At 43.1% G+C, this 23,429-nt stretch overlaps 1 protein-coding gene across 1 annotated transcript in view; it reads left to right on the forward strand.

The window, feature by feature from the left end:
- Nucleotides 1-505: 505 nt before the first annotated feature.
- Nucleotides 506-23,429, forward strand: part of LOC139570701 (heparan sulfate glucosamine 3-O-sulfotransferase 1-like) — an 83,943-nt gene continuing 61,019 nt past the window's right edge. The window contains exon 1 of the mRNA XM_071392824.1: nt 506-836. The gene's annotated coding sequence lies outside the window, so the exon portion shown is untranslated. The remainder of the gene's footprint in view (nt 837-23,429) is intronic.

Below are 23,429 nucleotides of genomic sequence, written 5' to 3' on the forward strand. Positions count from 1 at the left end.
TTTGGCTGTTTTGGCTGCCAGCGCCAGTCTACCTCTGAAAATAACATACTGTATAAGGTCCTTGGACTTTAAAGAGTAACGGTAAACATTAGGCTCCTTATTAAGAGTACACTTTGGGCTACGCTTTGGCTAGAGTGAAAAATGTAGCCTAAAATCTGTAGATTCCCATTATTAAGTAGCATACAATAATATATGAGTTCACATTCAGAGCTCCTAATAGTAGACTAAATGGTTTACATATATGAAGATAGAGGAGTGGCTGGTGGAAGGAGCTATAGGAGGACGGGCTCATTGTAATGGCTGGAATGGAGTTAATGGAGTGTATCAAACATATGGAAACGACATGTTTGACTCCATTCCATTATTACATTCCAGCCATTACAATGAGCCCGTCCTCCTATAGCTCACCATACCAGCCTCCTCTGAAAGATAGCAACTTTGAATTGGTAGGCTACAACAGCGATTTACCTGGTCACCTGACAAGACTCCTCCTTCCACTGTGCTACTCAAGGCAGCGCTAGGCACAAATCTTAGCACGTTCCGATAGAGTGGTGTGTTTGTGGCTGCTAAGCAGAGGGGATGTAGTCAAACCAAGCTCTTAGAAGAAAAAAAAATCAGGGCTATGTTTGCACCATGTCTGGCTTCAAATCAATTAGTGATGAGAGTGGCTGATGCTCCGGGTGCGCTTCAATGAGAGTGAAAGGGTGACAGACAGTTATATCTTCTAGATTCGACTGCTGGGCTTAAAAGTGCGATCCTTTGGTTCATCTGCGACTGAACTAAAGCCAGACCGATGCCTCCCGGAGATTCCATAACTATCACCGACCTCATGCAAGGTAACCAGATTTTTGTCTCCCAGGACGTAGTCTACTTCTCCGTACATTCTAGTCGAATATCTCTCTCTTTCTCTTCATTTGCGACGCAGGTTTATTGCTCTGTGATTGCATTCTGAAATAGTGTTCTTTCTGGTTTTTGGGTCAGCCGGGAGAAGTTCCAGCTCAATGTATGACCGAGTTTTTTGTAAAATATGTAAAGTCATATTCTGGTAATCTACCATTGTTCCTCGTTGGACAATTCGAATGACTTTTGATCCATTACCAATCTAACGTTCTATTGAAACCAGATAAATGTTATCTTCTATCATGTTCAAAGATAATAACATGTTTGTACACTTAATATTCCATATTAACATATTAATTATATTAATAGGAAAGCTCTACATCATTTATGCACATCAACAATTTAATATCCATGCCTAATTCTCTATTTATTTAATCCCAGCCGTTCTGGAGTGCACATTGCCTATGATACAGTGTCACTTTAATCATAGACAGTGTATATTGGCTCCATAGAAATGATTTAATACACGTTGACGTAAACTGAGGCCTTTTTTCATTTGCGTCTTAAAAAACAATGGAGTTCAACTTTGAAGACCCCAGATCTGATTATGCACTGCCGCTGATTTTTCACTTACATCGATAATGGGGCATTAAGTGGTAAATAGTCATGTCTGTGTCAGCGATTTGAGGCTTGAATCACAGAAATCTATCAGCAGTTTTTCTGGGGCAGTAGTAATTATCATTCCCCTAGAGGGGGGCCTCTTGGGTTCTCAATTGCAACCTGGGCTCAGGGGTCAACGTAACATATTAAAATTGCATTCATATCCCTCCATTGTTTGATATAGTTATGCTTCGTTTGATATGTATTTATTGTCCTGAAATTCGTGTTATACATTACATGGCCAAAAGTATGGGGACAACTGCTCGTCGAAAATCTCATTACAAAAATCATGGGCATTAATATGGAGTTGGTCCCCTCACCCCCTTTGCTCCTATAACAGGAACCACTAAATGTTGGAACATTGCTGCGGGGACTTGTTTCCATTCAGCCACGAGCATTAGTGAGCTCGGGCACTGATGTTGGGCGATTAGACCTGTCTCACAATCTTCGTTTCAATTCAGTTTCAAATCTAAGGTGTTAGATGGGGTGGAAGTCAGGGCTCTGTGCAGGCCAGTCAAGTTCTTCCACACCGATCTCAACAAACCATTTCTGTTTGGTCCTCGCTTTGTGCAGGGGGGCATTGTCATGCTGAAACAGGAAAGGGCCTTCCCTAAACTGTTGCCACAAAGTTGGAAGCACAGAATTGTCTAGAATGTCATTGTATGCTGTAGTGTTATTTCCCGTCACTGGAACTAAGTGGCCTAGCCCGGACTATGAAAAACAGCACCAGACCATTATTCCTCATCCACCAAACTTTACAGTTGGCACTATGCATTCGGGCAGGTAGCGTTCTCCTGACATCTGCCAAACCCAGATTCGTCCAGCCAGATTGTGGAGCGTGATTCATCACTCCAGAGAACCCGTTTCCATTGCTCCAGAGTCCAATGGCGGCGAGCTTTACACCACTCCAGCCGACACTTGGCATTGCGCATGGTAATCTTAGGCTTATGTGCAGCCATGTAGTGCGTGTTACGAATTCCAAATCATAAAATATGTGAAACATTTGCAATAATGTATGATATGTTACGAATTCCATTTTTTTGTAGCTAACGTTAGCTAGGTGGCTATCATTAGCTAAGCTAGGGTTTAGGGTTAGTGGCAGTGTAAGCCGGTCTGTGAAAGTAAGCTGGTCCGGTACGGCATACTGACAAAATAAATAGTGGGGGTACGTCATACTGGTTCAAACATGAGCCAACACAATATATTAAACAAAATGCCAAGAAAACGTTATGCTATTACACTATTTGTCATTACTGCATGTCAGTTGCATGAAAAATGAGAGAATGGACTTGAAAACGGGTGGTATACGCTCCAAAATTATGTGTGGATCGACGAGAACACTGACATTTTTTACCAGAGATGAGGGGCTGAGACCGACGTGCGTAGACACAGGCTACACTCGCTGTATGTCATTAGACTTTTTGGTGTTTCTTAAACCATTGGCAATTTTAGCATATAAAACTTGGTGTGGCAAACTCACCAAAATGTTTTGGATGCATGCCACCGAAGCCACTACACAACACTAAACAATACATTAACTACACTTATAATAGTGCCGGAGGGGATGGCTGCCGTTTTACAGTCCCGTAACCAATTGTGCTATTGTGTTTTTTCACGTTATTTGTAACTTATTTTGTACGTACTGTTTCTCTCTCTGCAACTGGATCCTGGACTTCCTGATGGGCCACCCCAGGTGGTAAGGGCAGGTACCAACACATCCGCCACGCCACACATCCGCCACACATCCGCCACGCTGAGGGGTGCATGCTCTGTACCCTCCTGTACTCCCTGTTCACTCATGACTGCATGGCCAGGCACGACTCCAACACCATCAAGTTTGCCGCTGACACAACAGTGTGATCACCAACAGCGATGAGACACCATGTAGGGAGGAGGTCAGAGACCTGGTCATGTGGTGTCAAGACTTCAACCTCTCCCTCAACGTGATCAAGACAAAGGAGATGATTGTGGACTACAGGAAAAGGAGGACTAAGCACACCCCCATTCTCATCGACGGGGCTGTAGTGGAGCAGGTTGAGAGCTTGATGTGGACACCAAGGAACTTCAACAACAAACTATCATGATACAAACTTACCAAGACAGTCGTGAAGAGGGCTTGACAAAGCCTTTTCCCCCTCAGGAGACTAAAAAGATTTTGCATGGGTCCTCAGATCCTCAAAAGGTTCTACAGCTGCACCATCGAGAGCATCCTGACTGGTTGCATCACTGCCTGGTATGGCAACTGCTCGGCCTCCCGACCGCAAGGCACTACAGAGGGTAGTGCTTACGGCCCAGTAAATCACTGGGGCCAAGCGTCCTGCTATCCAGGACCTCTATATCAGGCAGTATCAAAGGAAGGCCCAAAAAGACTCCAGCCACCCTAGTCAGACTGTTCTCTCTGCTAGTTCTCTCTGCTACCGGAGTGCCAAGTCTAGGTCCAAAAGTCTTCTTTACAGCTTCTAGGCATAAGTCTCCTGAACAGCTAATCAAATGGCTACCCAGACTATTTGCATTTCCCCCCCCCACCCCTCTTTTACACCTCTGCTACTCTCTGTTAATTATCTATGCATAGTCACTTTAATAACTCTACCTACATGTGCAAATGACCTCAACTAACTGGTGCCCCCGCACATTGACTATGTTCCGGTACCAGCTGTATATAGCCTGACTATTGTTATTTTACTTCTGCTCTTTAACTATTTGTTTAGTTTTTACTTCATTTTTTTCTTAACCAACAATGCAGTTAAGAAAAATAAGTGTTAAGTGCTTGTAGGTAAGCACCTGTTGTATTTGGCGCATGTGACAAATATAATTTGATTTGACTATAACTGTGACACACGTTGCCCCCAAACTGTTAGGGCCTATATAAAGCTGTCCCAGTAGCAGAGCTTTCCTTTCAGCACCATGGAGGGATTCCTTACCAATGCTGACTTCTTGTGGATTTGTTTACAGTAAGTCGATAATAACCGCGTTCTATATCAATAATAACGAACACCAAAATATGAGAGAGAGACTCGGTTAGCCCACCATTTGAAGTATTTATTAGGAAAATACAATCATGAGGGTTCACTTTTATATACACTACTGTTCAAAAGTTTGGGGTCACTTAAAAATGTCCTTGTTTTTGAAAGGAAAGCAAAAAATGTTGTCTCTTAAAATAACATCAAGTTGATCAGAAATACAGTGTAGACATTGTTAATGTTGTAGCTGGAAATGGCAGATTTTTTTTATGGAATATCTACATAATCATAGAGGCCCATTATCAGCAACCATCACTCCTGTGTTCTAACGGCATGTTGTGTTAGCTAATCCAAGTTTATTATTTTAAAAGGCTAATTGATCATTAGAAAACCCTTCTGCAATTATGTTAGCACAGCTGAAAACTGTTGTCCTGATTTAAAGAAGCAATAAATCTGTCCTCCTTTAGACTAGTTGAGTATCTGGAGCATCAGCATTTGTGGGTTCGATTACAGGCTCGAAATGGCCAGAAACAAAACTTTCTTCTGAAACTCGTCAGTCTATTCTTGTTCTGAGAAATGAAGGCTATTCCATGCGAGAAATTGCCAAGAAACTGAAGATCTCGTACAACGCTATGTACTACTCCCTTCACAGAACAGCGCAAACTGGCTCTAAACAGAATAGAAAGAGGAGTGGGAGGCCCCGGTGCACAACTGAGCAAGAGGACAAGTACATAGATTGTCTAGTTTGATAAAGAAGCCTCACAAGTCCTCAACTGGCAGCTTGATTAAATGCAAAACATCAGTCTCAACGTCAACAGTGAAGCAGCGACTCCGGGATGCTGGCCTTCTAGGCAGAGTTCCTCTGTCTAGTGTCTGTGTTCTTTTGACCATCTTAATATTTTCTTCTTATTGGCCAGTCTGAAATATGTATTTTTCTTTTCAACTCTGCATAGAAGGCCAGCATCCCGGAGTCGCCTCTTCACTGTTGACGTTGAGACGAGTGTATTGCGGGTACTATTTAATGATGCTGCCAGACAGCACATTGCGCAAACAAACAACCCTCGCTATATTAACCGGAATTACATGGGTCTATTAACTTTTTGTCGACAACAAATAGTCTCTTCCCATTCAAATGTCTCTGGCAATCATATTTACAAAACAACATTAAATAACATTATATAGTATCTCCTCCTCCCAACAATAAAATCATTCCAAGATTGTGTCAAATGATGAATAAGATACTGAGATACCTACAGTAGTATATAAGCAATAGGCCTATAACAATTGATGTACAAACTATGGCATAAGGGAACGATGAGCGGATAAGAGGCAATCCGTAATTTCGATTTAAGACATTAATGAGCGAGCTAAGATGGACTTAGTCAATATAACTGTTAGTTCAGCACCTTTGAAATATACAATGGCAGAATTCAGAACATGGGCCTTCTTACGGTATTCTCCCTGTACACCAAGTCAGGACCATAGGATAAATAAAGGGGGCATATAAGCAGACAAAGAGAGCTTTTACAATATTCAATGATGACATTTCTATATAACAGGCTATAGGCTACATGTGCACCACCAAGTCAGAACAGTAGGCTAAGTTATGAGGGGGAAAGGGACCAACTTAGTAGCCCATGTGTCTTACCCTAATAACAGCTTACTACACAACATACACATAGTATTACTTTCTTAGCTACAGTATACATATCTCCCTGGCATATTACATAATTTATGCAGCAGCATACTAGACATTCTTGGACTCACCTTGTTGTGCTGTGCTCAATTGAACAGGAATGTGGTGCGGCAGTCCTTGTGTGCAAATTTTGTCATCAGGGGGCCTCCCGAGTGGTGCAGTGGTCTAAGTGACTGCAGTGCTAGCTGTGCAACTAGAGATCCTGGTTCGAGCCTGCCTAAGACTCATGGGGCGGTGCACAATTGGCACAGCGTCCTCAAGGGTTAGGGGAGGGTTTGGCCAGCAGGGATGTTCTTGTCCCATCGTGCACTCCTGTGATTGGCCTGGCGCAACGCACACTGACACGGTCGCCAGGTGTAGGGTGTTTCCTCTGACACAATGGTGCAACACGCTTCCGGGTTAAGCGGGCATTGTGGCTGGATAGTGTTTCGGAGGACGGACGGCTCTCGACCTTCGCCTCTCCCGAGTCCGTACGGGAGTTGCAGCGATGGGACAAGACTGCAACTACCAATTGGATACCACAAAAATTGGGGTGAAAAATGGGCAAAAAAATATACTATTTGGTTATCAGAATCTGGAATTCTCTGGATTTATGGTGCTTTCAAGACAACTGGGAACTTGGGAAAAAACAAGGTTGAATCATGACGTCAGTGATCTTCAGGTCGGAGCTATAGAAAGAGGTCCGAGTTCCTAATTTGGAAATTCGAGTTGGATGACCGTTCAAAACGTATTTCCCCATTTGGAGCTAGTTTTTTCCCCCCCACAGAGTTCCCAGTTGTCTTTAACTCACTGAAGTCTGAGATTACCCAGTTTCCAGTTGTATTGAACACGGCAGAAATCATGCTGGATTGACAGCATGGCCAGTATATTCAACCTTTTCTGGCCCAGGGTGACTGTGTGAGAGCGAATGTTTATCCTTTTTAAGCTTGGAAAAGAGACCTTTTCAGACAGATGTTTTAAATCCTTAACCCCAGACTTCACACCCTTTCCACCGAATAGCAGGCAGGGGAAGCAAAATAGTGATTGCTTTGCAACGCTTGCAGTTAGCCACTGATTCCTTCCATACTACTCATTGTTGAATTTGCGATTTCCAACTTGTTGTGTAATGTTAATGTCCAATCGCCGATGAGCACCGATACTGTTTTATCTATAATTTCTCTTCATATGACAAGGATTGAAAAGGATTTGCCAGTAGATTGTCTAGCTTGATAGCTAAGATTTTGAAAGTATGTTGACATGATCAGTACAATCAAAGCTACGGTAGATATAACGTGATTGGACATCATTTATCTGTGGTCAATGACCTTGAACCTTCTTGGATGGGCACTTCTAATGTAAATCTATGGCAGCACCCAAGGGAGCTTGAACTGCCTAGCTCTCCCTGTAGATTATGCGGTGACATAGTGTCCCCATGAGTGACGGAACACTGTTTTTACATTGTTTGCAAACTGATATGTGACTGGAATTAATGCCAAAATAACATGCAAAACAGGCAACAACAAAATAATTACGTGTCGCCACCGTTCGTAACAGATATATCTTTACATTAATCAAATGGCAGGTTCACAGTGCATTATTTGGATGCTGGAATTATTTTGTGAGTTGACGAACGTCCGAAATCTTTTTTGCCTACTACTTACTAAAATGTTTCCAACAATTGTTTAGACAGATTATTTCACTTATAATTCACTATCACAATTCCAGTGGATCAGAAGTTTACATACACTAAGTTGACTGTGCCTTTTAAACAGCTTGGAAAATTCCAGAAAATTATGTCATGGTTTTAGACTATCAGAAGATTCTAACTGATACCTGTGGATGTATTTCAAGGTCTACCTTCAAACTCAGTGCCTCTTTGCTTGACATCATGGGAAAATCAAAAGAAATCAGCCAAGACCTCAGAAAAAAAATTGTAGGCCTCCACAAGTCTGGTTTATCCTTGGGAGCAATTTCCAAACGCCTGAAGGTCCCACGTTCATCTGTACAAACAATAGTATGCAAGTATAAACACCATGGGACCACGCAGCCGTCATACCACTCAGAAAGGAGATGCGTTCTGTCTCCTAGAGATGAACATACTTTGGTGTGAAAAGTGCAAATCAATCCCAGAACAACAGCAAAGGACCTTGTGTAGATGCTGGAGGAAACAGGTACAAAACTATCTATATCCACAGTAAAACGAGTCCTATATCAACATAACTTGAAAGGCCGCTCAGCAAGGAAGAAGGCACTGCTCCAAAACCGCCATAAAAAAGCCAGACTACGGTTTGCAACTGCAAATGGGGACAAAGATTGTACTTTTTGGAGAAATGTCCTCTGGTCTGATGAAACTAAAATAGAACTGTTTGGCCATAATGACAATCGTTATGTTTTGAGGAAAAAGGGGGATGCTTGCAAGCCGAGGAACACCATCCCAACCGTGAAGCATGGGGGTGCCAGCATCATGCTGTGGGGGTGCTTTGCTGCAGGAGGGACTGGTGTACTTCACAAAATAGATGTCATCATCGTGGTGATCCTAACTGAAGTAAAACAGTGAATTTTTACTAGGATTAAATGTCAGGAACTGTGAAACTGAGTTTAAATGTATTTGGCTAAGGTGTATGTAAACTTCCGACTTCAACTGTATGTAGAAACCTGCTTCTCCAATAGAAATCCATGATCACACTTGTAAGCGATGTCATGCGCAGAAACAAAACGCATCAGGTCTTACCGTCGTCTCGTGCCGAACTGAGCATGTGTCGGCCGTCAAATCAAAGGCTGTCCTTCGATATGAAGTTGTTTTAAATGACTGTCACAAGGTTGGAGTAAGTAACATGTTCAGCTACTTAAAACATTGGCTCGAATCTAGGTTGTGCCTTTAGATTTAGGGAAAATGTAACTACTAATTTGTTTACTTCTCTCATTGACTTTTTATACCCCACTCCCTGGTCTGGTATGCGGAGTCTGATTCATAGGCATTCTCGGGAAGTCTCGTAATGTTGGGTCTCTGGGTTTCGATACTCTCTCTGACGATTCTCTTCCTCAATAGTGTGCAGCGAATTCTACTAAATGAAAAGACGAAATGAGTATGACATCCTGGAATGTAAAGCCCCATGCAGTGTTTTCAATTGTATTTTTTAAATCATCACTGTATGTCTAAACACTTTATTTCATGTTCATGTTGACGTTCACTGAGCCTGCTTTTGTCATTGAAATGCTCAGTCTCATCGTGTGGGCATGTTGATGCAAATATTTGTGTTAACATACACGGCCCTGATTGCTGGATAGGATTGTCTGGACTCTAGAGCCTCTTCCATTTTTTTTTTTTTTTTTTTTACTGGATCATGTACGGGTGGAGGAGAGGCAGGTTTGCTGAAAGACAAATTCCAGAAATATAGGTTAGAGAAAACAACAACATTTATTCATTCATATCCTATAGCTTGTTGTTGACTGTGTTCATGCAGCACAAGTCAGATTGAAAGGTAATATATTTTAACTTAAATGACAAATCTTTACTACTACACCTATAGAGATCCTATGTAAATTAATAGGAATTCTATATGTAATTCTATGATTAGGCCCATAAAATGTTTTCATGCAAGCGTGTGCACACATAGAAGGTACCATACCCAGAAGAATTCTACTTTCACCCCTGGTTAGAGGTTAAAGTTAGGTTTCGGGAAAGAGGTTAGGTTTAGGGTTAAGGTTGGGTTAGGGAAAGAGTTAAACCTCTACAGGATCGCCCCCCCCCCCCCCCCCCCACAGGACGTTTGAGCTAATGTGATTAGCATGAGGTTGTAAGTACAAAAAAAAATCACAGGACATAGACATATCAGATATGGACAGAAAGCTTAAATTCTTGTTAATTTCACTGCACTGTCCAATTTACAGTAGCTATTACAGTGAAATAATACCGTGCTATTGTTTGTGGAGAGCACAATTATGAACTTAAATGTATTAATAAACCAATTATGCATATTTGGGCAGTCTTGATACAACATTTTGAACAGATATGCAATGATTCATTAGATCAGTCTAAAACGTTGCACATACACTGCTGTCATCTAGTGGCCCACATCGAAATTGCACCTGGGCTGTAATAATACATGATGGCCTTTCTCTTGCATTTCAAAGATGGTACACAAACATTTTTTTTTCCTTTGTATTATTTTTTACCAGATCTAATTTATATTCTCCTACATTCATTTCACATTTCCAAACTTCAAAGTGTTTCCTTTCAAATGGTATCAAGAATATGCATGTTCTGCTACAGGCAGTTAGATTTAGGTATGTCATTTTAGGCAAAAATTGGGGGGAAAAGGGTCAGATCCTTAAGTTGTTTTAATGAAGCTCCCAACGAACAGTTATTATGCTGACGTTGCTTCCAGAGGCAGTTGGAACTGTGAGTGTTGCAACCGAGGACAGACTATTTTGACGCGCTATGAGCTTCAGCACTCGGCTAACTTGTTGGAAAGATGGCATCCTTTGACGATGCCACATTGAAAGTCACGGAGCCCTTCGGTAAAGCCATTCTACTGCCAATGTTTGTCTTTGGAGATTGCATGGCTGTGTGCGCGATTTTATACACCTTTCAGGAACAGGTGAGGCTGAAATAGCCAAATCCACTAATTTGAAGCTGTGTCCACATACTTTTGTATATATCATGTACATGGGTTTTTGATAACAGAATTTGAAGGCGCAAGGTTTATTAAGACCTTAGAAGGCAGAAAATTATCATAAACTACATTTAAGTGTTGATATTAGTTGGCAGGGGTCTTTAACATTATTGTGTTTATGTATTTTTAACACCTTTAAAAATACAGATATTTTCTAAGATCCTTTTTCCATCTGTTTGACAAGAAATCAAAGCCTTTGCTTATTCCTTTTTTTTGGGATGGAAAATGGTTGAAAAATGTATATATATGCCTTAATTTCTGGAAAATATGAACTCTTAGCTTTCATTTGATACCCAATTTGACATGCTCCTATTAACTTCACATGTTGGTGCTCATGGGTCCTTTTACGTGGAAATTACCATACTTTAGATCTAATGAAATGGAATACAGTAACATGGAATACAGTAACATGGAAAACACTCAAACCCTGAGATTTAATTTTAGTACACCAGAGATGCCTTCACTCTCAATATCCCCCTCTCTGCATTGCTGGTTATTTGGTAGGAGTATTTTCTCCAATGACCTATTTTGGCATTGCTCGCTTGTGCATTACCCAAGTCTCTGTAGACTGCATTTGGCCAACCATGTGTTAATGTGACATCCTGACACAGTGGGCTTTAGGCTGTCCCTCGTGTGTTGTAGGCCAGATCATAGTAACATACTGTTGGTAATAACTGAATTCCAAATAGACCCTAGCCCATCCGATTTGGAATTCAGCATCTGAATCAGTCACCCTCCAGCTATTCACCCCACTTACCATTCCCTCTGCCTACCCTGTCCTTGGCTACTATAGAAAAAAGGAAAGCAAACAAATAAACGTGACAACAATGATTCAACAATGAACCATTCGTGGTAAATCAGTGAAGTATGAAGATAATGATCTGAGCCTTCCCCCTACGGCCCCGTCGACCCTCCATCCTGAGTGATTGTCCATGTGGCGAAGCCTTGTCTTCTCTGACCTGCTAGAGTTTCAGGGAGCTACTAACAATCCTCTCATAGTAGTTATATATTACAATACCTTGTGTGTTATAAATGGTCAATGGCAATGGACACTGCCTTTTTAAGTTATACAGGACTGGATTGCAGTTTTGTATCATCTGGCTGAAGCTTTGGATCTTAATGAAGACTTTCTTTCATCAAAACAGAACTGTGTATTTTACCTTTCCAAAATAAAGCCGCATTAAAATTTGTCTACACCGGGGATGAGCAACTGGCAGCAAGCTCCCTTTTGTATGCCCGTGGATCAATATTGTTTTGTATACATTACCAGTCAAAAGATTTAGAACACCTTCTCAATCAAGGGTTTTTCTTTATTTTTATTATTTTCAACATCGTAGAATAATAGTGAAGACATCAAAACTATGAAATAACACATATGGAATCATGTAGTAACCAAAAAAGTTAGACTTATATATACACTGCTCAAAAAAATAAAGGGAACACTTAAACAACACAATGTAACTCCAAGTCAATCACACTTCTGTGAAATCAAACTGTCCACTTAGGAAGCAACACTGATTGACAATAAATTTCACATGCTGTTGTGCAAATGGAATAGACAAAAGGTGGAAATTATAGGCAATTAGCAAGACACCCCCAATAAAGGAGTGATTCTGCAGGTGGTGACCACAGACCACTTCTCAGTTCCTATGCTTCCTGGCTGATGTTTTGGTCACTTTTGAATGCTGGCGGTGCTCTCACTCTAGTGGTAGCATGAGACGGAGTCTACAACCCACACAAGTGGCTCAGGTAGTGCAGCTCATCCAGGATGGCACATCAATGCGAGCTGTGGCAAGAAGGTTTGCTGTGTCTGTCAGCGTAGTGTCCAGAGCATGGAGGCGCTACCAGGAGACAGGCCAGTACATCAGGAGACGTGGAGGAGGCCGTAGGAGGGCAACAACCCAGCAGCAGGACCGCTACCTCCGCCTTTGTGCAAGGAGGAGCACTACCAGAGCCCTGCAAAATGACCTCCAGCAGGCCACAAATGTGCATGTGTCAGCATATGGTCTCACAAGGGCTCTGAGGATCTCATCTCGGTACCTAATGGCAGTCAGGCTACCTCTGGCGAGCACTTGGAGGGCTGTGCGGCCCCACAAAGAAATGCCACCCCACACCATGACTGACCCACCGCCAAACCGGTCATGCTGGAGGATGGTGCAGGCAGCAGAACGTTCTCCACGGCGTCTCCAGACTCTGTCACGTCTGTTACATGTGCTCATGTGCTCAGTGTGAACCTGCTCTCATCTGTGAAGAGCACAGGGCGCCAAAGGCGAATTTGCCGATATTGGTGTTCTCTGGCAAATGCCAAACGTCCTGCACGGTGTTGGGCTGTAAGCACAACCCCCACCTGTGGACGTCGGGCCCTCATACCACCCTCATGGAGTCTGTTTCTGACCGGTTGAGCAGACACATGCACATTTGTGGCCTGCTGGAGGTCATTTTGCAGGGCTCTGGCAGTGCCCCTCCTGCTCAAAGGCGGAGGTAGCGGTCCTGCTGCTGGGTTGTTGCCCTCCTACGGCCTCCTCCACGTCTCCTGATGTACTGGCCTGTCTCCTGGTAGCGCCTCCATGCTCTGGACACTACGCTGACAGACACAGCAAACCTTCTTGCCACAGCTCGCATTGATGTGCCATCCTGGATGAGCTGCACTACCTGAGCCACTTGTGTGGGTTGTAGACTCCGTCTCATGCTACCACTAGAGTGAGAGCACCGCCAGCATTCAAAAGTGACCAAAACATCAGCCAGGAAGCATAGGAACTGAGAAATGGTCTGTGGTCACCACCTGCAGAATCACTCCTTTATTGGGGGTGTCTTGCTAATTGCCTATAATTTCCACCTTTTGTCTATTCCATTTGCACAACAGCATGTGAAATTTATTGTCAATCAGTGTTGCTTCCTAAGTGGACAGTTTGATTTCACAGAAGTGTGATTGACTTGGAGTTACATTGTGTTGTTTAAGTGTTCCCTTTATTTTTTTGAGCAGTGTATATATTTCAAATAGCAACCCTTTGCCTTGATGACAGTTTTGCACACTCTTGGCATTCTCTCAACCAGCTTCACTTGGAATGCTTTTCCAACAGTCTTAAAGGAGTTCTCAAATATGCCAAGCACTTGTTGGCTGCTTTTCTTTCAATCTTCAGTCCGACTCATCCCAAACCATCTCAATTTTGCGACCTGCGTCCAGGACAGTGGAGACAGGTGGTACAAGGGGACACCATCTTCCTGGACCCAAGAAACATGTCAGACGTCTATAGCAACTCTGGTTGCCCTAGACATATGCAACAACCTCGAGGTCTACTTTCTCACACCAGCTGGACGAGTGTCTTTTCAGGATGTTGCTATCACGTGTGGCACACTACAGTAAATGTTGGAGTGTGGTTTGGAAAGCATGTGCGCACATATGTTCTCTTCCTCTGGTTGATGACTGTTTATATGTCATGTGAGCTACACACTTGCTTTTGCTGTTGGATTTTGCTGTTTTTCTTATTCACACTTTACACATCACAAGACTACCATAATTACAGTCACACCAAAGGATTCTCAACTGTCTTCCTCTTTCAGCCACTGGAGCTGGGTCTAGGAGATGGGGCGGAGGTTGAAGTTGCAGGGCAGAGAGCAAGGGTGCGCCTGGACGGTGCGTTGGTGAGAAGGGCTTGGGTGTTGGGGAGAGGGGCGGGGAGGTGATGAACCAGGCCGGGGAAAATAATGAACCACCAGTAGACAAGCACTCGCCACTCAGCTTTGTCTCTGAGCTGTCCAAAAACACAACCCCCCCCCCCCCCCCCCCCCCACCTACAGATGGCGAATACATTGCAAGCAATCTTACACCATATGCATGGGCTCCTTTTAAGTTAAAATGCTTACTCAAAATAACTGATTCCGTAAACATCGCAATCTAATTAGCACACACCACAGGAGGTTGGTGTCACCTTAATTGGGGCTTGTGTTAAATGGGTTTCCGTGCCCATACAGCTGCACACAAGCCTAAGAATACCATGTGCGATGCCAAGTGTCGGCTGGAGTGGTGTAAAGCTCGCCACCATTGGACTCTGGAGCAGTGGAAATGCAATCCGACAGACAAAACTGAGTTTGGTGGATGCCAGGAGAACGCTACCTGCCCAAATGCATAGTGCCACCTGTAAAGTTTGGTGGAGGAGGAATAATGGCCAAGGGCTGTTTTTCATGGTTCGGTCTAGGCCCCTTAGTCCCAGTGACGGGAAATATTAACGCTACAGCATACAATGACATTCTGTGCTTCCAACTTTGTGGCAACTGTTTGGGGAAGGCCCTTTCCTGTTTCAACTCGACAATGCCCCTGTGCACAAAGTGAGGTCCATACAGAAATGGTTTGTGGAGATCGGTGTGGAAGAACTTGACTGAAACTAGAGTTTTATACATGGGATGGCCAGGGGGTGGTCATGGCTACTTCAGGGGGTCCATAGACCATGACAGAAAATTGGTGTGTTAACCCTAACCTGGCATCTGAGGAGCATGAATGAATCCTATGATGGCTGATTAGAGGTAGAAGTGATAATTCGCTTAACCCAGAGTTCTTCAATGTGGCAGATGGTGTGGTCCAAAAGGGTCACTTCACTAGAATTCTTTAACGTACTAGTTATAGTCAGTGTCTCTACCTTGGCACTGCAGCTCAATTTCTCTCTCACTCACTCTCACATACTGGAGAGACTTGGGTCACTCTGTTTTCATGAATATATAATCTGGGTCTTTTAGTGTTGACCATCCAAAAAAAAATCAGAAAATATCGCTCAAGCATTAAGGAGATAAGATCGCATTTGTGTGTTACATGAATTGCATAGTTTATTTACAAAAAAAGTAAATTGACAATTTGACATACCAGGTATCAAGCAAAAATGGACTTTGTAATATTGATTGACACCAATTATTTTAAAAACTTATATGTGTGTGTGTTAACTAATAGCAAAGAAAAGTTTGAATTGGCCTAATCAAGACCAAATTAAATCTGTGTGACATGTTACCCGTTGGATTTATCATTTTAGAATGTCAGTGTACTAGCTAGTACACAGTGCAGGTTAGGTGCCAAATTATCCTAGGTAGATTTAAAACAGCATAATTCTGCGGTTCTGGTGAGAACTGGCAAAATGTTTCACAACCTCATCCATGTTGAGGGAGCGTGCCCTCCTCGACTCAACACTGAGAATTCCGAGGTGACTTAACCTGTCATCAACCATTGTTGTTCTAAGGTGGGTTTTAATCAGTTTTAAAGCTGAGAAGTTTCTCTCGCAAGAAGCACTGCTGACTGGTGTAACAACAGAAATCTTACAAAGTCGAAATAGCTCATGGAAGACCTCCTTTATAAGGTTCTAGAAACACAACAAAGTCAAGGAGAGTAGACGGTCTGTCCTTTTCCACTTTTCTTTCTCCAATCAAGAAGCCGCTTGGTTTGATGAACCTCATGTTTGAGGTCCTCAATCTGACTCAAAGGTCTGAGCGACGGCAAACAGAGGATCCTCATTCAAGAATGTTGTACTCTTTGGGTTGAGAGACTGGACCCCTTACGTTCTCGCCGTTCTTCTTTGAAAAATGCCTCTGCAGCTCAGCTGTGAGACTGTCAAGCACCTGATGATAAAAGAGCTATTTGGAAGCTCTCACCATCACTTTGGTCACCATTTTTCTGTCCTACAATGCTTATCAATGAGTCGTGAAATCGTACGTTTTTTTTAGGTTATCTTTTACACGCCGTTTGCAGAGCACTGCAAAATAAGTGTACAATCTCTTCCTCTTTCCATAGTTATCCAAAGTAACCCTCACTTCTGTAGTCCTGTAATGTCTGTAAGGGCACCTACTAGATCCACAACCCTTGCTAGGTCAAGAGAGCTTGATTGGAGCATGTCAGAAAGACATTTGCTATCACCAAGCACTTTACAAAAGGTAACCAAAAGCCCTAAGATTTACATTTCGATCTGAGAAAGAACGCCCCTTGCCTCCACTGATCTATCACCACTATTTAAGTGTGATATCCTGTAGCACTCTCAGAACTGCTGGAAGCATGTCCCTCAGATTACGGCATGCCATATACAGTTGAAGTCGGAAGTTTACATACACCTTAGCCAAATACATTTAAACTCAGTTTTTCACAATTCCAGACATTTAATCCAAGTAAAAATTCCCTGTTTTATGTCAGTTAGGATCACCACGTCATTTTAAGAATGTGAAATGTCAGAATAATAGTAAGATTTATTTCAGCTTTTATTTCTTTCATCACATTCCCAGTGGGTCAGAAGTTTACATACACTCAATTAGTATTTGGCAGCATTGCTTTTAAATTGTTTAACTTGGGTCAAATGTTTCAGGTAGCCTTCCACAAGCTTCCCACAATAAGTTGGGTGAATTTTGGCCCATTCCTCCTGACAGAGCTGGTGTAACTGAGACAGGTTTGTAGGCCTCCTTCCTCACACACGGTTTTTCAGTTCTGCCCACATATATTCTATAGGTTTGAGGTTAGGGCTTTGTGATGGCCACTCCAATACCTTGACTTTGTTGTCCTTAAGCCATTTTGCCACAAGTTTGGAAGTATGCTTGGGGTCATTGTCCATTTGGAAGACCCATATGTGACCAAGCTTTAACTTCCTGACTGATGTCTTGATGTTGCTTCAATATATCCACATAATTTTCCTCCCTCGTGATGCCATCTATTTTGTGAAGTGCACCAGTCCCTCCTGCAGCAAAGCACCCCCACAACATGCTGCCACCCCCGTGCTTGACGGTTGAGATGGTGTTCTTCGGCTTGCAAGCCTCCCCCTTTTTCCTCCAAACATAACGATGGTCATTATGGCCAAACGGTTCTATTTTAGTTTCATCAGACCAGAGGACATTTCTCCAAAAAGTACGATCTTTGTCCCCATGTGCAGTTGCAAACCGTAGTCTGGCTTTTTTATGGCGGTTTTGGAGCAGTGCCTTCTTCCTTGCTGAGCGGCCTTTCAGGTTATGTTGATATAGGACTCGTTTTACTGTGGATATAGATACTTTTGTACCTGTGTCCTCCAGCATCTTCACAAGGTCCTTTGCTGTTGTTCTGGGATTGATTTGCACTTTTCGCAACAAAGTACTGTCATCTCTAGGAGACAGAATGCGTCTCCTTCCTGAGCCGTATGACGGCTGCGTGGTCCAGTGGTGTTTATACTTGCGTACTATTGTTTGTACAGATGAGCGTGGTACCTTCAGACATTTGGAATTTGCTCCCAAGGATGAACCAGACTTGTGGAGGTCTAATTTTTTTTCTTCTGAGGTCTTGGCTGATTTCGTAAGTCTCGTAATTCCCTAGGCTGCTGCTGTGGATACAGCTCTTTTTGAACTGCAAGCCACTTGATGAACGTACGAGCCAGATACAAAGTTTTATAAAGCTTCTACAGGAGAGCAATAGGGCTTCTGCAGGAGAGCTAAAAAGTTACCTGCCTCAGGCACTGATTTTACAGCATCGACAAGAATCAAATTCAAACAATGTGCATTACAGTGCACATAAAATGCAAATCTTGCGCTGAAGGACAGAATGAATGGGGCCATGTATCGTGAGATTTTGAGTGAAAACCTCCTTCCATCAGCAAGGGCATTGAAGATGAAACGTGGCTGGGTCTTTCAGCATGACAATGATCCCAAACACATGGGGCCACCATAATTTGCAAATAAATTCATTAAGAATCCTACAATGTGATTTTCTGGATTTTTCTCTTCTCATTTTGTCTGTCATAGTTGAAGTGTACCTATGATGAAAATTACAGGCCTCTCTCATCTTTTTAATTGGGAGAACTTGCACAATTGGTGGCTGACTAAATACTTTTTTGCCCCACTGTGTATATATATATCTATTCTGAAAGGCCCCAGTGTCTGCAACACCACTAAGCAAGGGGCACCACCAAGCAAACGGTGCCATGAAGACCAAGAAGCTCTCAAACAGGTCAGGGAAAAAGTTGTGGAGAAGTACCGATCAGGGTTGGGTTATAAAAAAATATCTGAAACTTTGAACATTCCACGGAGCACCATTTAAATCCATTATTGAAAGAATATGGCACCACAACAAACCTGCCAAGAGAGGGCTGCCCACAAAAAAAAATAAAAATAAATAAATACAAAAGTTTGTTTGTCAAAAGGCATGTTGGAGACTCCCCAAACATATGGAAGAAGGTACTCTGGTCAGATGAGACTTAAATTAAGCTTTTTGGCGATCAAAGTAAACGCTTTTTCTGGCACAACCCAACACTTCTCATCACCCCGAGAACACCATCCCCACAGTGAAGCATGGTGGTGGCAGCATCATGCTGTGGGGATGTTTTTCGTCGGCAGGGACTGGGAAACTGGTCAGAATTGAAGGAATGATGGATGGCGCTATATACAGGGCCATTCTTGAGGGGAAACCTGTTTCAGTCTTCCAGAGATTTGAGACTGGGACGGAGGTTCACCTTCCAGCAGGACAATGACCCTGAGCATACTGCTAAAGCAACACTCAAGTGGTTTAAGGGGAAACATTTAAATGTCTTGGAATGGCATAGTCAAAGCCCAGACCTCAATTCAATTGAGAATCTGTGGTATGACTTAAAGATTGCTGTACACTAGCAGAACCCATTCAACTTGAAGGAGCTGGAGCAGTTTTGCCTTGAAGAATGGGCAAAAATCCCAGTGACTAGATGTGCCACTCCAAGAGACTTGCAGCTGTAATTTCTGCAATATGTGGCTCTACAAACTATTGACTTTGTGGGGATGAATAGTAATGCACGCTCAAGTTTATTGTTTTGTCTTATTTCTTCTTTGTTTCACAATAAAAAATATTTTTTATCTTCAAAGTGGTCATGTGTAACTCATGATGCAAACCCCCCAAAAATCTATTTTATTTCCAGGTTGTAAGGCAACAAAATAGAAAAAAGAAAAAAGCCAAGGGGGTGAATACTTTTGCAAGCCACATGCATTCATCCTTTTCTCTATGAGAGGGTCATGCTTTGCTATTTCTTCTAATATTGTCAAAAAATGACCCTCGAGAGTCATCAGACTCTCGATGACCTCCTCTGCGCTATATGTTGAGTGACTGTTAATAGGAGCACATCTGCAATTGTTTTAATGTAAGTACAGCTTTCCTTTTTCCGGTCCTCATTTATGACATCTAACATTGAGTTGCTGTCAATAGCCCTTTTATGGTGATTCCAAGCATACCTAGCATTGATATGATGCTCTGCCTTCAAATGGAGCTTAAACCCAGAATCTTTAAACGGCACCTTTTTCCAGTTACAAGAACCTGACAGTGATGTGAAGGCAGATTCGGTGTATTGGGCAGAGAAACATGCCTACAGGCGAAACAATAAGTTGAATCTTGACTTACAGAATATTCAAGCCTTGAATTGTCATCATACCAGCTGTTGTTGAAAGCCCATTTAAAATAATATAAATAATTCACCTTTATTTAACCAGTTAGGCCAGTTGAGAACTTGTTCTCATTTTACAACTGCAACCTGGCCAAGATAAAGCAAAGCAGTGTGACAAAAACAACACAGAGTTACACATGGGATAATCAAACAGTCAAAACACAATAGAAAAATCTATGTACAGTGTGTGCAAATGTAGGGAGTTAAGGCAAATAGGCCATAGCGGCGAAATAACAATTTAGCATTTGATACTGGAGTGATTGATGTGCAAGTAAAGATACTGGAGTGCAAAAGAAAGAGGATAAATAACAATATGGGAATGAGGTAGTTGGGTGTGCTATTTACAGATTGGCTGTGTACAGTGATCGGTAAGCTGCTCTGACAGCTCATGCTTAAAGTTCGATCAGCCGATAAGAATGCGGTGATTGACAGTCGAAAGCCTTGGCCAGGTCGATGAAGAAGGCTGCACAGTACTGTCTTTTATCGATGGTGGTTATGATATCGTTTAGGACCTTGAGCATGGCTGAGGTGCACCCATGACCAGCTCGGAAACCAGATTGTATATGTGGAGAAGGTACAGTGGGATTCGAAATGGTCGGAGATCTGTTTGTTAACTTTGCTTTTGAAGATTTTAGAAAGGCAGGATGGATATAGGTCTATTACAGTTTGGGTCTAGAGTGTCTCCCACTTTTGAAGAGGGGGATGACCGTGGCAACTTTCCAATCTTTGGGGATCTCAGAAGATACGAAAGAGGTTGAACAGACTATTAATAGGGATTGCAAATATTTCGGCGCATAATTTTAGAAAGAAAGGGTCCAGACTGTCTAGCCCCGCTGATTTTGTAGGGATCCAGATCTTGCAGCTCTTTCAGAACATCAGCTGTCTGGTTTTGGGAGGGGGGACATAGGCATAGGCAAGTTGCTGCAGGGGGTGCTGAGCTGTTGGCCGGGCGGGGTAGGGGTAGCCAGGTGGAAAGCATGGCCAGTCGTAGAAAAATGCTTATTGAAATGATCGATTATCGTGGATTTTTGTCTCTGGGCTGCCCAAAAACACAACCCCCCCCCCCCCCCCCCCCTCCACCAAAACTTATTGGAATTAGTGATACAGGATGCAAATTTCTGTTGTAGACAGCAGACGTGTATTTAGAGGGCAAGTTGATCAGGATGTTATCAAAGAGGGTGCCCATGGTTAGTTTCTGTGCGATTGAGGGCCCTCTAGCTTAGATTTTAGGATGGCCGGGGTGTTAAGCATATCCCAGTTTTTAGGTCACCTAACATTATGAACTCTGAAGATAGATGGGGGGCAATCAATTCACATACATTGGGGGCTGAAGGGGGTCTATAACAAGTGGCAACGGTGAGAGACTTGTTTCTGAAAAGGTGGATTTTTAAAAGTAGAAGCTTGAATTGTTTGGGCACAGACCTGGATAGCCTGCAGAGTTCTGTCATACTATCTCTGCAGTAGATTGCAACTCCGCCCCCTTTGGCAGTTCTATCTTGTCGGAAGATGCAATAGTTAAGGATGGACATTTCAGGATTTGTGGTGGCCTTCCTAAGCCATGATTCAGACACGGCTAGGACATCCGGGTTGGCGGAGTGTGCTAAAGCAGTGAATTAAACCTAAACCTTCTAATGTTAACATCCATGAAACCAAGGCTTTTACGGTTACAGAAGTCAACAAATGAGAGCGCCTGGGTAATGGGAGCGGTGCTGGGGGCTGCAGGGCCTGGGTTAACCTCATAACCAGAGGAACAGAGCAGGAGTAGGTTAAGGGTACGGCTGAAGGCTATAAGAACTGGTCGTCTAGTGCGTTCGGAACAAAGAGTAAAAGCAGCAGATTTCTGGGCGCGGAGGAATAGATTCAAGGCATAATGTACAGACAAGGGCATAGTAGGATGTGAGTACATTGGAGGTAAACCTAGGCATTGAGTGACGATGAGAGATTTTTGTCTCTAGGGGCACCAGTTAAGCCAGATGAGGTCACTGCATGTGTGGGGGGTGGAACAAAAGGGCTATCTAAGGCATATTGGGCAGGGCTAGGGGCTCTACTGTGAAATAAGACAATCACTATCCAAAACCGCAATAGACCAGGCCTATTGACATTAGGGAGAGGCATGTGTAGCCGAGTGATCATAGGGTCCAACGAGTAGCACTAGATGAGTCAGGGAGCCAATTCCATAGTCGCTGCTACGCTAGGCGAGCTGGAGACACGGCGATTCAGACAGCTAGTGGGCCGGGGCTAGCAGATGGGCATCCGGCGACGTCGCATCGGTAGAGCCTGTTGAAACCACCTCGGACGGTTATGTCGGCAGACTAATCTTGATGGATCGACGGGGTTCCGTGTCAGCAGTGAAGGGTCCAGGCCAATTGGCAAAATAGGTATTGTAGCCCAAGAATTGGATGGTGGACCTCTTTGGCTAGCTGGGAGATAGCCTGTAGCTAGGCCTAACTGGTGCTTGCTTCGGGACAGTAACATTAGCCAGGAGTAGGCACTCTGATAGCAGCTAGCTAGCTGCAATGATCCGATGTAAAGGTTCAGAGCTTGCGGTAGGAGTCCAGAGATGTGGTAGGGAATAAGCATCCCAAATGCTCTGGGTTGATGTCGCGCTGTGCAGACTGGCAAGAATTGACCGGGTTGAGGCTGGCTGATGTCAGCGTTAACGGCGAGGACTGCTAGCAGTGACTGACTACTAGCTAGTAACTAGTTAGCTGGCTAGCTCCTGATGGGGGTTCCGGTTCTAAAGTATAAAAATAGCAGATCCGTACCACATTGGGTAAGGCAGGTTGCAGAAGAGTATATTCCGTCCTTAGATGGAAAGTGAGATTAAAATATAAACGGAGAAAACGATACATACACGGGATGGGACAAGACAAAGAAAACACACGTCCGACAGCTACGCCATCTTGGATCTGACTTTTCCTAGTACCATGCTGAGTTTTTGGAAATGTTTTCACCCGGCTGTACCAGGACCCTCTTCTCTGGATATTGAAATGTCTGAAATACACGTTAAATAATGTGTCACATCTCTATGGAAATGTATAATTAAGGGATCCAGAAGATTAGATACTAACAGCTGCTAACTAAAATGTGTAGTTTAAAGTATAGGCCTGGCCTTCCATTGGGTCCTTTTAGAACAGAAGTCTATCTTTCCCTTTTCATGTTTAATTGACCCTATGCAACCATAAACGGTCTTATTTTTGCATCTAAGCATCCAATTACCCACATTTTA

This window comes from Salvelinus alpinus, chromosome 3 (genome assembly GCF_045679555.1).
Source record: "Salvelinus alpinus chromosome 3, SLU_Salpinus.1, whole genome shotgun sequence".
Lineage (NCBI taxonomy): Eukaryota > Metazoa > Chordata > Actinopteri > Salmoniformes > Salmonidae > Salvelinus > Salvelinus alpinus.